Raw genomic sequence first — 16,668 nt, 5'->3', positions numbered from 1 at the left:
CAGCTCCCTTTCCACATCCAGGCCCCACACACTTTGCATGGTTTACCCCAGACGCTTCACATGCCCTGGTTCAATCCATTGACAGCACGTCGACCCCGGTATACCACATCGTTCCAATTCACTCTATTCCTTGCACGCCTTTCACCCTCCTGCATGTTCAGGCCCCGATCACTCAAAATCTTTTTCACTCCATCCTGCCACCTCCAATTTGGTCTCCCACTTCTCGTTCCCTCCACCTCTGACACATATATCCTCTTGGTCAATCTTTCCCCACTCATTCTCTCCATGTGACCAACCATTTCAAAACACCTTTATCCCTGGGGATAGGGGATTAAGAATACTTCTCACGCATTCCTCGCGTGTCGTAGAAGGCGACTAAAGGGGACGGGAACGGGGGCCAGAAACCCTCCCCTCCTTGTATTTTAACTTTCTAAAAAGGGATATATATATATATATATATATATATATATATATATATATATATATATATATATATATATATATATATATATATATATATGGACTATCATATGTTTACCAGATGGCGTCCTAGCTTCGTCTCTTCGTTGTATATCAACTGACTTATATTTCTCTCTTGAGTCTCCCCTGATGATGTGATTATTACACGAAAGTGCACTTGGGAACTTATCGTGTTTCATTTTCCCCGTGGACATAGGAATATATACATGTGGGTGGGTTGGGCCATTCTTTCGTATGTTTCCTTGCGCTACCTCGCTAACGCGGGAGACAGCGACGAAGTGTGATATATGTATATATATATATATATATATATATATATATATATATATATTATTTATTTTGCTTTGTCGCTGTCTCCCGCGTTAGCGAGGTAGCGCAAGGAAACAGACGAAAGAATGTCCCAACCCACCCACATACCCATGTATACACATACACGTCCACACACGCATATATACATACCTATACATCTGAACGTATACATATATGTACACACACAGACATATACATATATACACATGTACATAATTCATAATGTCTGCCTTTATTCATTCCCATATATATATGCCTTGATTCAATCCACTGACAGCACGTCAACCCCGGTATACCACATCGCTCCAATTCACTCTATTCCTTGCCCTCCTTTCACCCTCCTGCATGTTCAGGCCCCGATCACACAAAATCTTTGCGGCAGGGGTGTGTGATGTCTCCATGGTTGTTTAATTTGTTTATGGATGGGGTTGTTAGGGAGGTGAATGCAAGAGTTTTGGAAAGAGGGGCAAGTATGAAGTCTGTTGGGGATGAGAGAACTTGGGAAGTGAGTCAGTTGTTGTTCGCTGATGATACAGCGCTGGTGGCTGATTCATGTGAGAAACTGCAGAAGCTGGTGACTGAGTTTGGTAAAGTGTGTGAAAGAAGAAAGTTAAGAGTAAATGTGAATAAGAGCAAGGTTATTAGGTACAGTAGGGTTGAGGGTCAAGTCAATTGGGAGGTGAGTTTGAATGGAGAAAAACTGGAGGAAGTGAAGTGTTTTAGATATCTGGGAGTGGATCTGGCAGCGGATGGAACCATGGAAGCGGAAGTGGATCATAGGGTGGGGGAGGGGGCGAAAATTCTGGGCGCCTTGAAGAATGTGTGGAAGTCGAGAACATTATCTCGGAAAGCAAAAATGGGTATGTTTGAAGGAATAGTGGTTCCAACAATGTTGTATGGTTGCGAGGCGTGGGCTATGGATAGAGTGGTGCGCAGGAGGATGGATGTGCTGGAAATGAGATGTTTGAGGACAATGTGTGGTGTGAGGTGGTTTGATCGAGTAAGTAACGTAAGGGTAAGAGAGATGTGTGGAAATAAAAAGAGCGTGGTTGAGAGAGCAGAAGAGGGTGTTTTGAAATGGTTTGGGCACATGGAGAGAATGAGTGAGGAAAGATTGACCAAGAGGATATATGTGTCTTAGGTGGAGGGAACGAGGAGAAGAGGAAGACCAAATTGGAGGTGGAAAGATGGAGTGAAGATTTTGTGTGATCGGGGCCTGAACATGCAGGAGGGTGAAAGGAGGGCAAGGAATAGAGTGAATTGGAGCGATGTGGTATACCGGGGTTGACGTGCTGTCAGTGGATTGAATCAGGGCATGTGAAGCGTCTGGGGTAAACCATGGAAAGCTGTGTAGGTATGTATATTTGCGTGTGTGGACGTATGTATATACATGTGTATGGGGGTGGGTTGGGCCATTTCTTTCGTCTGTTTCCTTGCGCTACCTCGCAAACGCGGGAGACAGCGACAAAAAAAAAAAAAAATATATATATATATATATATATATATATATATATATATATATATATATATATATTATGCGTGTATCTGTATATTCATTTACATATTAAGATTAGAAACAACAGTGGGTTGTTCTTGCAGTAGCTTGGGCGAGCACGTCATGCATCTCCCAGCCACTAACTGTTTGTTTCATCCTTTGCCATGGGAACGTCTGATCACTTCCCGGAATTTAGAGAAAACGACGATTTGCTTTCACCGTAAACTTGCTTATTGAGAATCTTTTCTTTAACCTTTGTTTTCGCAGCCGAATTTTCCACTCTTGGATGTTGATTTATCTTTCCATTACAGTTGATATGTAATTCGATGTGTAAGACTACTGTTTACTAAACCTTTCAAGAATTTTGTATATCTTTGTAAGTGTGAGTCTGCTTAGGGGTCTGGCCAGAGCAGCTGGGGACGACCGTACTACACGCGGAGTGATCTCTCAGTGTTACAGCAGACGTGGCGCAGGTTGGTTGTACCTTGTCCTTATCCTGCCAGATTTGTGTGATGTGCCTCATATTTGGTTTACCTTAACTCCAGCCTCGATCAGCTGACTGTTCATGGTAGCGAAAGTGTTCTGGATACTAATAGAAATACGACTCCGCCTCAAGGGCTCTCTATTTTGATATCGGCAAAGACCTCTAGAAATTAGAATCTGTGAAGATATCTAGGGTGTCATGTGACAAGTGTTTTTGTACAAAACTCTGTGTAAGACGTTTCTTCAGAGTGTGATGCACCTCACGCTATGAGAGTGAGCCAGCGGTCAAGATGATGAGCGAGGATATGGTTGCAGGTGAAAAGTCACTAAGGTAAGCATCGAGTCGTCTACCAGCGATTCAGCTGCAAACCCAGCTGATCTAACGGGGGGTTCAAGCAATCCATAAAAATATGAAGTTGTACGCTGGGTATGGGAGTCTGATGCTAGATGTGGACACAGGCAGGACACAGGTTGGTGTCAGGGAGTCACGGTATCGGATTTTGAAGTGGGTTTCGTAATGAAGAAGCGTAGAGTGTCGAAGCTATTCTTGGAATGTGATTCAGCCGTCTCTCTCCACCATATAGAAAAACGTACGCAATTTTGGCAAGGCCGTGACCTAAATCTTATCTTATTTTGCTATGATTTGTAGAACGTTGACAGACCTTCTTTGTAAATTGAGCTAAACATCACTAGAAATCAAAAGATGCCCGAGATAAGCAAACGCAAGAAGTGGTCGACTGCTCGTACGTGAAATGTAAACTAATTGAATGAATGAAATAGCTTCCGATTCCTCGTGGATGATGAGCTGAGAATGGAATATGGAGTTTATCATTGCATGTGGAGGCTGGTGGTAAGATTTTCTCTACGTTTGTGAGCTGGAGTAGAATTAGCTTACGGACTAAAAGAGTTGCATGCTCTTTCAAATTGGATTTCCGGGAAGCTGAACCGAGCCTTCGTCCCTTTGCCCTTTTTGTGCTTTTCAGAAAAACTTGTTATAACGCACCAAATGTGTTTTTTTATTATTATTATTATTATTCAATGGGTTTGAGATGTGTATCCGGTGCTAGGTAAGGAGGTTAGTTGGGAGAGCGGGCGGACGCTAGGGAAGGTGTGCCGTCAACTGAGCTGGGATGAAGTAGGCTGGAGGCCCCAGACCTGTACACATACACACTCACGCACGCACATACAAATACACTGCGTACCGAAACACACACATACACACACACACACACACACACACACACACACACACATATATATATATATATATATATATATATATATATATATATATATATATATATATATTTTTTTTTATACTTTGTCGCTGTCTCCCGCGTTTGCGAGGTAGCGCAAGGAAACAGACGAAAGAAATGGCCCAACCCCCCCACGCACATGCATATACACACGTCCACACACGCAAATACACATACCTACACAGCTTTCCATGGTTTACCCCAGACGCTTCACATGCCTTGATTCAATCCACTGACAGCACGTCAACCCCGGTATACCACATCGCTCCAATTCACTCTATTCCTTGCCCTCCTTTCACCCTCCTGCATGTTCAGGCCCCGATCACACAAAATCTTTTTCACTCCATCTTTCCACCTCCAATTTGGTCTCCCTCTTCTCCTTGCTCCCTCCACCTCCGACACATATATCCTCTTGGTCAATCTTTCCTCACTCATCCTCTCCATGTGCCCAAACCACTTCAAAACACCCTCTTCTGCTCTCTCAACCACGCTCTTTTTATTTCCACACATCTCTCTTACCCTTACGTTACTCACTCGATCAAACCACCTCACACCACACATTGTCCTCAAACATCTCATTTCCAGCACATCCATCCTCCTGCGCACAACTCTATCCATAGCCCACGCCTCGCAACCATACAACATTGTTGGAACCACTATTCCTTCAAACATACCCATTTTTGCTTTCCGAGATAATGTTCTCGACTTCCACACATTCTTCAAGGCCCCCAGAATTTTCGCCCCCTCCCCCACCCTATGATCCACTTCCGCTTCCATGGTTCCATCCGCTGCCAGATCCACTCCCAGATATCTAAAACACTTCACTTCCTCCAGTTTTTCTCCATTCAAACTCACCTCCCAATTGACTTGACCCTCAACCCTACTGTACCTAATAACCTTGCTCTTATTCACATTCACTCTCAACTTTCTTCTTCCACACACTTTACCAAACTCAGTCACCAGCTTCTGCAGTTTCTCACATGAATCAGCCACCAGCGCTGTATCATCAGCGAACAACAACTGACTCACTTCCCAAGCTCTCTCATCCCCAACAGACTTCATACTTGCCCCTCTTTCCAAAACTCTTGCATTTACCTCCCTAACAACCCCATCCATTAACAAATTAAACAACCATGGAGACATCACACACCCCTGTCGCAAACCTACATTCACTGAGAACCAATCACTTTCCTCTCTTCCTACACGTACACATGCCTTACATCCTCGATGAAAACTTTTCACTGCTTCTAACAACTTTCCTCCCACACCATATATTCTTAATACCTTCCACAGAGCATCTCTATCAACTCTATCATATGCCTTCTCCAGATCCATAAATGCTACATACAAATCCATTTGCTTTTCTTAGTATTTCTCACATACATTCTTCAAAGCAAACACCTGATCCACACATCCTCTACCACTTCTGAAACCACACTGCTCTTCCCCAATCTGATATATATATATATATATATATATATATATATATATATATATATATATATATATATATATATATATATATATATATCTTTAATCTGTACTGGACACATGGAATGAATGATAACGATTAATCTGTGATCGCCGAGGATTCTTAACTCATCCTACCACGTTGCAGCAGTAGCGTACCGGCCTTGATCGCCGTTTACTGCGTTAGCGTTTTAGCGCCAGAAGCAGATGAAGAAAGGCCACATCAGCTCACATCCATTCCTTAGTGTCAGGTGTAATGAACCGTGACCCCAGCTCCCTATCCACAACCAGGCGCCACACACCTTTCTATGGTTTACCCCGAACGCTTCACGTGCCATGTTATGAATTAACGCTTCAGAATGTCGTTCTAGTACCTTTTATTGAGAAAAAGTCATATTCTTCTAAGTCATTACTAATACATATCTATGACATTTTACTTTGTATGTAGAATTTTAATGACAGCTTCGGTAAAATACCAGCATCATGAAATATGAATATTTTTGAGTAATTACATATGAATAAAATACCAGGGTCTCCTCTAGCCCTGTGGTTGAAAGGTATACTTTTCAAAAGCTGAGGGAAGAAGGAGAAGGGGGAGACCATGAACAAGATGGAAGTATGGTCTGAAAACGTTTGAGTGATTGGGGCGTAAACAATGCTGGAGGGTGAGTAGCATGCATGGGATAGCGCATAGGAGCGATGTAGTGTATAGTGGGCGACATGTTGTCACTGTTGAAGCAGGGCATATGTTACGTTCAAGGAAAACTATGGAAAGGTATAAGATAGATGGCTAAAGAGTGGGTTTAACAATGAGGGCGCTTTTCTTCAGTTCCTAGGGCTACTTCGTTGCACAGGAAACGGCGAGCATTTATGAAAAAAATACAAATAGTGTGTTGATAACATAAAGATATGGAGTCCAGATATCCCAATATTTAAATGGGAGTAAAGACATAACACGTGTATACAAGGTTAAAAGACGGTGCAACACGAGTGTAAAACTCTCTCCCCGTAACACAGATGATAATCACTCGCACACACACACACACACGTCCGCCCTGACTGTAACATTCACGGAATAGTAACATTGTAGTATCGCATTCCGATATACCGGGAATTTAGTGTTGCGGACCTGTAATGATAGACCTTATACTGCCATGTTGGAGCAGCCAGTCCACGGGACCGTGGTGGTGCTGGAGTCTGTTGCTGGGTGTCCGAGGAATAAACTAGTTCTGTTATACACAGCTCATGAGCCGAGTGTGGCGGCTAGTATTGCTGCTTTCCATTGTTGTGATTATGATTCTTAAGTAAAGACAAAATTTGAAACCATAGTGGGTGAACACAGTTAAAAGAATGAATATCTAACCTGACCTTAGACATGCAGGTTATTGTAGTTACGTTCTTTCTAGAAATAAGTCTTGTTAGTCTTATAGTATGGTAGTGGCGGCCGTGGTAGAAGTGGCTGCTGAAGTAGATGGTAAGGATGCGGCGGCCGTGGTAGTTAGGACGCTGCGGTCGATGCAGTGGGTGGCCAGCGGAACGAGGCCATTAACCTTTACAGTTGGACGTGGTAATGAATAGGGCAGATATCTGATGTCTGCCTTCAGCAAATAGACCATTATTACATGACTGTGGTGATGATATGTCAGGGTAGCGAGAAGGTGGGCAGCAGCGCGCACGGCAGACTCAGACTGATGTTAACACCAGCTTGGCAGTAAACTGTGAGAACTTTATGTGTAGTCATTAATAGATGATGATTATGGTATTTGTTTATGTGTAGTCATTAATAGATGATGATTATGGTATTTGTTTATGTGTAGTCATTAATAGATGATGATTATGGTATTTGTTTATGTGTAGTCATTAATAGATGATGATTATGGTATTTATTTATGTATAGTCATTAATAGATGATGATTATGGTATTTATTTATGTGTAGTCGTTAATAGATGATGATTATGGTATTTATTTATGTATAGTCATTAATAGATGGTGATTATGGTATTTATTTATTAATTATGATCACTCTAGGACCTTATTGCAGAGGATCTTACAGCCCAAGTCTGCGCTTCTTCCAGGAGCACGGAAATTTGGACTCCTGTTGAGTGAAAAGCTCTTTGACGGGAGTGTACCTTTAATGGTATAACCTCTATGAAGATCACTTTCCACTCATTTGTAACCCTGAGTGGGGGAGTCCGGTAACACGAAAATTATGATTGGCAAGTGAATTAGTCATAATCTGAGATAATGTTTTACATTTATTATTATTATTATTATTATTATTATTATTATTATTATTATTATTATTATCATTGTTATTATTATTGTTATAAACCTGGTTATTAGAAGGGTTAACGACTAGTGTCGTTGTCAAGTTCCCCTTCTTGGCCCACGTTGTAGGCTTTTCTTTCTACCAAACACAGAGGTTGGTGGTTTACATTTAGTCAACACACACACACACACACACACACACACACACACACACACACACACACACACACCGTCCGCCTTGCACATAACGAGTACATGTAACACACTGGTACGTACTACCGGCGGTGAACTTTCCTACGGTGAACAGAATGTGTGACATGTGATGACCTCACGAGTCTCCAAGTTTAATATTATGCAACATATAGGTAGTTATGCACACTTCTCTCTCTCTCTCTCTCTCTCTCTCTCTCTCTCTCTCTCTCTCTCTCTCTCTCTCTCTCTCTCTCCATTATATATATATATATATATATATATATATATATATATATATATATATATATATATATATATATATATATATCCGCTGCCAGTGGATCTGGCAGCGGATGGAACCATAGAAGCGGAAGTGAATCATAGGGTGGGGGGGGGGGCGAAAATTCTGGGAGCCTTGAAGAATGTTTGGAAGTCGAGAACATTATCTCGGAAAGCAAAAATGGGTATGTTTGAAGGAATAGTGGTTCCAACAGTGTTGTATGGTTGCGAGGCGTGGGCTATGGATAGAGTTGTGCGCAGGAGGGTGGATGTGCTGGAAATGAGATGTTTGAGGACAATATGTGGTGTGAGGTGGTTTGATCGAGTAAGTAATGTAAGGGTAAGAGGGATGTGTGGAAATAAAAAGAGTGTGGTTGAGAGAGCAGAAGAGGGTGTTTTGAAATGGTTTGGTCACATGGAGAGAATGAGTGAGGAAAGATTGACCAAGAGGATATATGTGTCAGAGGTGGAGGGAACGAGGAGAAGTGGGAGACCAAATTGGAGGTGGAAAGATGGAGTGAAAAAGATTTTGAGTGATCGGGGCCTGAACATGCAGGAGGGTGAAAGGCGTGCAAGGAATAGAGTGAATTGGAACGATGTGGTATACCGGGGTCTACGTGCTGTCAATGGATTGAACCAGGGCATGTGAAGCGTCTGGGGTAAACCATGGAAAGTTGTGTGGGGTCTGGATGTGGAAATGGAGCTGTGGTTTCGGTGCATTATTACATGACAGCTAGAGACTGAGTGTGAACAAATGGGGCCTTTGGTGTCTTTTCCTAGCGCTACCTCGCACACATGAGGGGGGAGGGGGTTGTTATTCCATGTGTGGCGAGGTGGCGATGGGACAAATAAACGCAGATAGTGTGAATTATGTACATGTGTATATATGTATATGTGTACATTGAGATGTATAGGTATGTATATTTGCGTGTGTGGGCGTGTATGTATATACATGTGTATGTGGGCGGGTTGGGCCATTCTTTCGTCTGTTTCCTTGCGCTACCTCGCTAACGCGGGAGACAGCGACAAAGCAAAACAAATAAATAAATAGATATGAATATATATGTATATATATATATATATATATATATATATATATGCGTGTGAGTATGTGTGACCGGAGTCCAGGGGCACATGGTCACACCACGGGAGAGGTCACTTTTAGAAGGGCTGTATCATCGTAGGCAGACGTGAGTGCAGTCTGGTGGAGGACCTCACATCAAAGGAGTCCATTTCTTTGGTATGCGTAGAGCGAAGTGTCAGAGCTACGGGGGCCCCATGGAAGGGTGCTAGGTTTCGTGTATCATACATCACATCTAGAGAGTGGATGGCAACAGGTTAGGCCGATGGTCATCTATTTCTGTATCTACCTCGCTAAGGAGGGAAACGACAAACAGATATGAATGTCATATTTTTAGTAGCTACCAATTAAAGAAATAATCTAATGGTGTTCAAAATTATTTGAAGACCATAAATTCTCTGCTCATATGGTCTTTGTGAGACCATACACGCTCTTATTGCTTGAGTGGCTTTTGTAAAACATTGCATATAACCTTGGAAAGACCACACACAGACACATTGCGTAAATGACCTATGCAAGAACGTGTTCTGCATATATGGCCATGATAAGACCTTACACCGCATATGGCCTTTTAAGGACCATGTGCGGTCTCACTGCATATACAACCCTTTCGAGACCATACACGCGAACTGCACATATGACCCTTGTAGGACCATACATGCTCTGCATATGTTGGCCTTTTGTAAAACCATACAAACTCATTTTGCTTACATATCCCTTAAAAGACTTTACACCCATTTTCTTTAAGGCAGCCTTCAGTATTAGTGTGATCTGAAGTATCAAATATAGATGTTACAGTGATACCAAATCAGTTCATTGTGTTAAAGTGGTAGAATTACAGAACATCAAAAGAAGTAGGAGAGTGATTTTAGAGGAAGATATAGTCACAAAATAGGTTTTAGAAGTATTAAACAACCAAGTTTCGTCTTATCGAAATATACTGTCCAAATTTTAGTTTACAAAGAAAATTGTTTGAGACGCGACGCATAATGAGCGAGGTAGGAGGGAGCAGAGTGTAAGAAAGTGGAGACATGAGAAGTTGAGTCGTCAACATACCAGAGTATTTGGTTATCTGTTGAATAAAGGCAATTGATGATAAACAAGGAGGAACAGTTTAAAAGCTGAAAATCATGGAAAACACAGCATTTCATAGGGAAAGGCGGAGAGGTTAATCCATCAACAACTAGAGAGGAAGACAGATATAAGGTAACAAAGTGAGGGAGGGATAACAGGTGAGTGGAGCTTGAAGATGAAACTTCGATGCTAAACTCGGTCAGAATCTTTCATGTATGAAGGGTTACTTCATAGGATTCTTCAGAATCTTTTAGAGATGATGATCAGACATTATTAAGATTGGAAATGATATCACCAGTGGATCTTGCCTTGCGTCAACCATACTGACGATAAGAAGGAACACTGCGATTCAGAGCGTTTGGGTATATGGACTGTAGGAACATAAACGCTTTCACTACATATATGGCCCTTGTAAAATCATACACTGCATATGTGACCCTTATAAAAACATGCACACTCTTACCATATATATCCCTTGAAGGGCATACACGCCCTCTGCATATATAACCCTTTTTAGCATACAGGTTCTCTAAGTATATGGCTTTTGTATGACCATACGTGCTCTGTACATGTATGGAGCTTTTGAGACTAAACCCATCCACTACACATATGGCACTTTTAAGACCATATACACTCTCATCGTATATAGAGCCCATGTAGGACAGTATGATCTCCCTCTGAATATGTTTCTTTGTAAGATTGTATACGCTCTCTGCATATATGGCCCTTGTAGGATCAATCACGCTCTGTATGTATGGCCTGGTTGTGGATGGGGTGCTCTGGTTTTGGTGCTTTACACATCATCTAGAGAATGAATGTGAGCGGATGTGGCCTTCTTCCCGTGTTCCAGGCGCTACCTCGCAAATGCGGAAGTAGCGATCATCCATGAATATATTGTTTATTTATTTATTATACTTAGTCGCTGTCTCCTGCGTTAGCGAGGTAGCGCAAGGAAACACGAAAGAATCGCCCAACCCACCCACATACACATGCATATACATAAACGCCCACACACTCACATATACATACCTTAACATTTCAACGTATACATACATATACATACACAGACATATACATATATACACATGTACATATACTTGCTACCTTCATCCATTCTCGTCGCCACCCCGCCACACATGAAACAGCACTCCAGCTCCCCCCGCGCGCGCGAGGTACCGCTTGGAAAAGACAACAAAGGCTACATTCTCTTACACTCAGTCTCTAGCTGTCATGTGTAATGCACCGAAACCACAGCTCCCTTTCCACATCTAGGCCTACAAAACTTTCCATGATTTACCCCAGACGCTTCACATGCCCTGGTTCAAGACATTGACAGCACGTCGACCCCGGTATACCGGTATACCACATCGTTCCAGTTTTACTCTATTCCTGGCACGCCTTTCACCCTCCTGTATGTTCAGGCCCCGATCGCTCAAAATCTTTTTCACTCCATCGTTCCACCTCCAATTTGGTCTCCCACTTCTCCTCGTTCCCTCCACCCCTGACACAATATATCCTCTTTGTCAGTCTTTCCTCATTCATTCTTTCCATGTGACCAAACCATTTCAATACACCCTCTTCTGCTCTCATCACCACACTCTTTTTTATTACCACACAACTCTCTTACCCTTTCATTACTTACTCGATGAACCACCCTCACACCACATATTGTCCTCAAACATTTCATTTGCAACACATCCACCTTCCGCACAGCCTTACCTATAGCCCATGCCTCGCAACCATATAACATTGTTGGAACAATATATATATATATATATATATATATATATTTTTTTTTTTTTTATTTTGCATTGTCGCTGTCTCCCGCGTTTGCGAGGTAGCGCAAGGAAACAGACGAAAGAAATGGCCCAACCCAACCCCATACACAATGTATATACATACACGTCCACACACGCAAATATACATACCTATACATCTCAATGTACACATATTTGTACACACACAGACACATACATATATACCCATGCACACAATTCACACTGCCTTTATTCATTCCCATCGCCACCTCGCCACACATGGAATACCATCCCCCTCCCCCCTCATGTGTGCGAGGTAGCACTAGGAAAAGATAACAAAGGCCCCATTCGTTCACACTCAGTCTCTAGCTGTCATGCAATAATGCCCGAAACCACAGCTCCCTTTCCACATCCAGGCCCCACACAACTTTCCATGGTTTACCCCTCTTTCCAAAACTCTTGCATTCACCTCCCTAACAACCCCATCCATAAACAAATTAAACAACCATGTGTGTGTGTGTGTGTGTGTGTGTGTGTGTGTGTGTGTGTTTTAAGCATGTGCCATTTTATTTTATTTTACGTCAGTGGTGTTCTTAGCCGTTTTCGATTTTGTTTATGGCGAATCATACAGCATTTCTTTGTTCTCACTGTAGTAGCTTCAGCGTGCGTGATATAAACACGAGTTGTGTGGGTTTTACGTAGGATGATATGGGAAGGGTCATATCCTCTGTAAGGTGTAATTTTTGCCTATACCGTTGGTGCTAGAACCTATACAGGGAAATCAAGGCCTCTTTACTGTGTGCGGTTCTTTTGTTTATACGTATTGCTGTGAGGCCTCGTGATGGATTTTGAAGTTCTGTTGATGCATTATGTAGCTATCTACGTCTGCGTCGCTGGGTTTTAATCTCCCGAGCGCCGTAATAGTATTTTTGTTTTTTTCATTTTTGTTCGAAGTTGTTCATTGTAGATGCCTTTGTACACCGTGGATCTGTTCGAGGAATGTGTTGTTATGCATGACTCTTTGAGTGGTGTCGTCTGTGTAAAAGATATCGGTGGTCTTGTTCTTCACTGGTGGGAGAAATGTCTGCTGTATAACGTTGGTGAGAGGACACTGCCTTTGGGCAACCCGCTCAACGAAGGAATTTTTGGTAACGTTGGAGTTGATGGTTTTTGCGGCGATACGGTGATTAAGGAGATTGCATAGTTATCTCTCGGTGATTTCTGGCATACCTAACTGTAATAGTTTATACTGCAGATGTCTCGTTCACTTTTTGTCCAAGATTTCGCGTATGTCTCATTGTATGACAAGGCAGTTTATTTCTGGTCCTCTTGTGATTTAGATTTTATGCTCTGAATTCAGATGCATGAGCATAATTGCGCTGGTTATCTCGAAGGCGGATTGAGGTAGGCCGAAATATTCATTCAGATAGAATATTGGAGGATTACTCTACTACAAGACAATTCTCAGACGTTCCTCCGGGATGTTTCCTCGCTGGGAGGAGCCCTAATATCCACTTGATACTTCGTGGTGTATTTCTTCCGGGTGTAAACATTTATCACCGAAGATGAATATGCTAAACCCATTCCTCGTATGATGTACCGTTTGTTATGGTCGTTCAGCATCCATACTTGTCATTAATTGTTATCAAATTATTATGTATTTGACACGATATTACATGATCAGTCTTCAGAATTTCCGGAAAGATTTAACGTACTTACTGACTGGTTCTCAGCTTCTCAGGGTCGAATCTATTTCACGAAGCAGCCAGTGTTCACTTTGTGGAAGTGTTCACCCGTACCACAGTCAGAAGGCTCTCACTGACGAGGTTTTCCATCCGCTTCCCTGTGTTAAGTTTGGCAAAGGTTGATATCTGAAGCATTACATCGCAAACTGGATTTTCAAGATTACAAGGGCAAGTTTTTATGTTTAACTATTGTGTACATTCTTTTGATTCTTACCAGTGTTCTACAGATGATGATTCAGTGTTGTTATTTAATGATCTACAGATGATGTTAAGTTAATGATTTCTTATTTAATGGTCTACACAAATATGTGCAAAGCTAGGTAATCGCTATGCCATATTGTCGTGTGTGCATTAGCAACTAATATTGACCAGAAAATCACCATAAAAAGTACATTGATTTAATCCATAAAGTCATTATTAGGTTAACTGAGGGTTAAGGAGCATAAGGTAGAACGAAACTTTGAAATGAATTTATTTGATCAAAGGTTAAGTATGGCAGTGTGTACAACGTCTCCCAACGTTGTACAAGCTAGGTAACACCCCAGGGCAGGTGCACCTACAAACTATGTTTCTAGATTTGATTTTGACGCATGGCAGTGTTGAGTAGTAAGCAGAATCAAAGTTATATATATATATTTCCTTAGTGCCATCCTAAAATCTACATGAAAATATTTTGTTTATGTTCACAAGAGAGTGTTCTGGCTGTTGACGAAGTAAATCATTGTGAATAACACTACGCTGTACATTGTGACCCAGCCTAGGGAGGGAGGCAAGGATGAGGAGCTGGGATGTGTAGTGTGACAACCACATGTAGCAGCAACATCGGACGTGAAGACTGGCACCAATCTGTCCCTGAGTGACACCCAGTTGTAGGGTGGCACCAGTGCGACCCTGAGTGACACCCAGTTGTAGGGTGGCACCAGTGCGACCCTGAGTGACACCCAGTTGTAGGGTGGCACCAGTGTGACCCTGAGTGACATCCAGTTGTAGGGTGGCACCAGTGCGACCCTGAGTGACACCCAATTGTAGGATGGCACCAGTGTGACCCTGAGTGACCCTCAGTTGAAGGGTAGCACTAATATCCTTCCTAAGGTATGTATCTTCTCTATCAACAGTTTGCGTGGGTCAGTTTTCTACCCGCAGGCAATGGTCAGACTTGCAGTCGAACTTGTGGACAAGACCAACCATGGTGGGATGTTAGGCACAGGACTACTGGTAGTACGAGCAGGGTTTAGGTCTGTGGGTAGTCCTCCGTGAGGGTCAGGACCATGGGGAAGTCCTGCGTGAGGGCCAGGACACGGAGTAGTCCTGCGTGAGGGTCAGGACCATGGGGTAGTCCTGCGTGAGGGTCAGGACCATGGGGTAGTCCTGCGTGAGGGTCAGGACCATGGGGTAGTCCTGCGTGAGGGTCAGGACCATGGGGTAGTCCTGCGTGAGGGTTAGGGCTACGGGTGGTCGTGGATAGGTTTGCTCTTGATGCTTGTGGCTACAGTTTTCATGGTGTGACGAAGCATATCCTTGTTGATGAGTAAGGTTGGTATTGCTTGTGCTGGTGTTGTTGTTGCCCGTTCGTTCACAACGAACAACAGAAATCACTCGCACACAGACGACCTACGGTATTCACTCGTGGAAAAACCATGAAGGTCTGGCGGGTCTCCACTCTACTGTTTGAAGACGTTTCCTGTTACCTGGGTAGGCACGGGCGACTCCAAGATACCGTCATACAAGTTAACAGGTTCAGCAAATATCCACGAGCGTCAGTTGGGGTCGTAAATACAAGAGAAAACCGTGAATATTCCGTGGCCCGCAGCTGTGTAGTCGGCCTAAATATAACTTAACAACCTCGTTGAAGAAAATGTCTTCAGAGTGTACCTGACAAGCAAGGTTCTGCAGGGTACGTAGACCAGCAGGTCGTGGCCTCAAATAACCTCATTAATATGAGAAGTTGAGCTTAATCACGTTATTTACCAGGCCACATACTGTGACGTGGCCAGGACATTAAAGGAACTCGACAAACTTTACTGTACTGAGTTATACAACTGTTGTAACTACAAGTCATACAGCTGTTGTAAGTGACTACAAGTTACACGGATTGAAGGGCAGGGGGCCCTATATTTACTACTCACACCCACTTACCGCTGCGAGTGAAGGAGCCCTGTGGCCTCTGAGGTACCCTTTAAACCCCTTAAGATACTCTCAGGGCCCCTGAAGGATCCCTAGAGCTCCTGAGGTATTCCCTGGGCCCCCTGAGGTACACCTGAGATAACCCTAGCATCCCAAGAGGTCTTAGAGCCATTAAGGTATCAGTGAGTTCTTTTGTGTTACCTGTAGGGCCTCCACAGTTACCATGATGATCTAGGTGCCTTTAGGGCTCTTTCAGGTACTCATAGGGGCCCCGAGAGTACGCTTAAAACCTCCTATGGTACCTTTAGAGCTCTGAGATATTTTAGAGTCCTCTGCGGTACTATTAGAGCCTAGGAAGTATCTATAGGCCCCTGAGGTACCACTAGGGCCCTCCTGGTTACCCATAGAGCGCCATGAGATACCCCGAAGGTACCCAAAGTTACCAGTGAACCCCTGAGGTACTTTAAGGGCTCCCTGAGGTACTCTAGGGCCCTCCGAGGTACCCCTAGATCCCCTTAGGTACCCGTAGGTCCCAGAGATACCCCTAGTACCGCCTGAGGAACTTTCATGACCCTCTTAAGTTTCTCTGTAGACATTTAGGTGCCCCTGAGGCCCTGGACAACCCTAAGTCGCATTGAGGTACCCCTGGACCCT

General features: G+C 43.1%; 1 protein-coding gene across 1 annotated transcript in view; it reads left to right on the top strand.

Moving 5' to 3' along the window:
- Positions 1–2,749: 2,749 nt before the first annotated feature.
- Positions 2,750–16,668, top strand: part of LOC139747493 (uncharacterized) — a 165,223-nt gene continuing 151,304 nt past the window's right edge. The window contains exon 1 of the mRNA XM_071659886.1: positions 2,750–3,098. The gene's annotated coding sequence lies outside the window, so the exon portion shown is untranslated. The remainder of the gene's footprint in view (positions 3,099–16,668) is intronic.

The sequence above is a fragment of the Panulirus ornatus genome, chromosome 68 (assembly GCF_036320965.1).
Source record: "Panulirus ornatus isolate Po-2019 chromosome 68, ASM3632096v1, whole genome shotgun sequence".
Classification (NCBI taxonomy): domain Eukaryota; kingdom Metazoa; phylum Arthropoda; class Malacostraca; order Decapoda; family Palinuridae; genus Panulirus; species Panulirus ornatus.
Note: the sequence above shows the minus strand (reverse complement) of the source record. Positions and strands in the feature narration are given on the sequence as shown.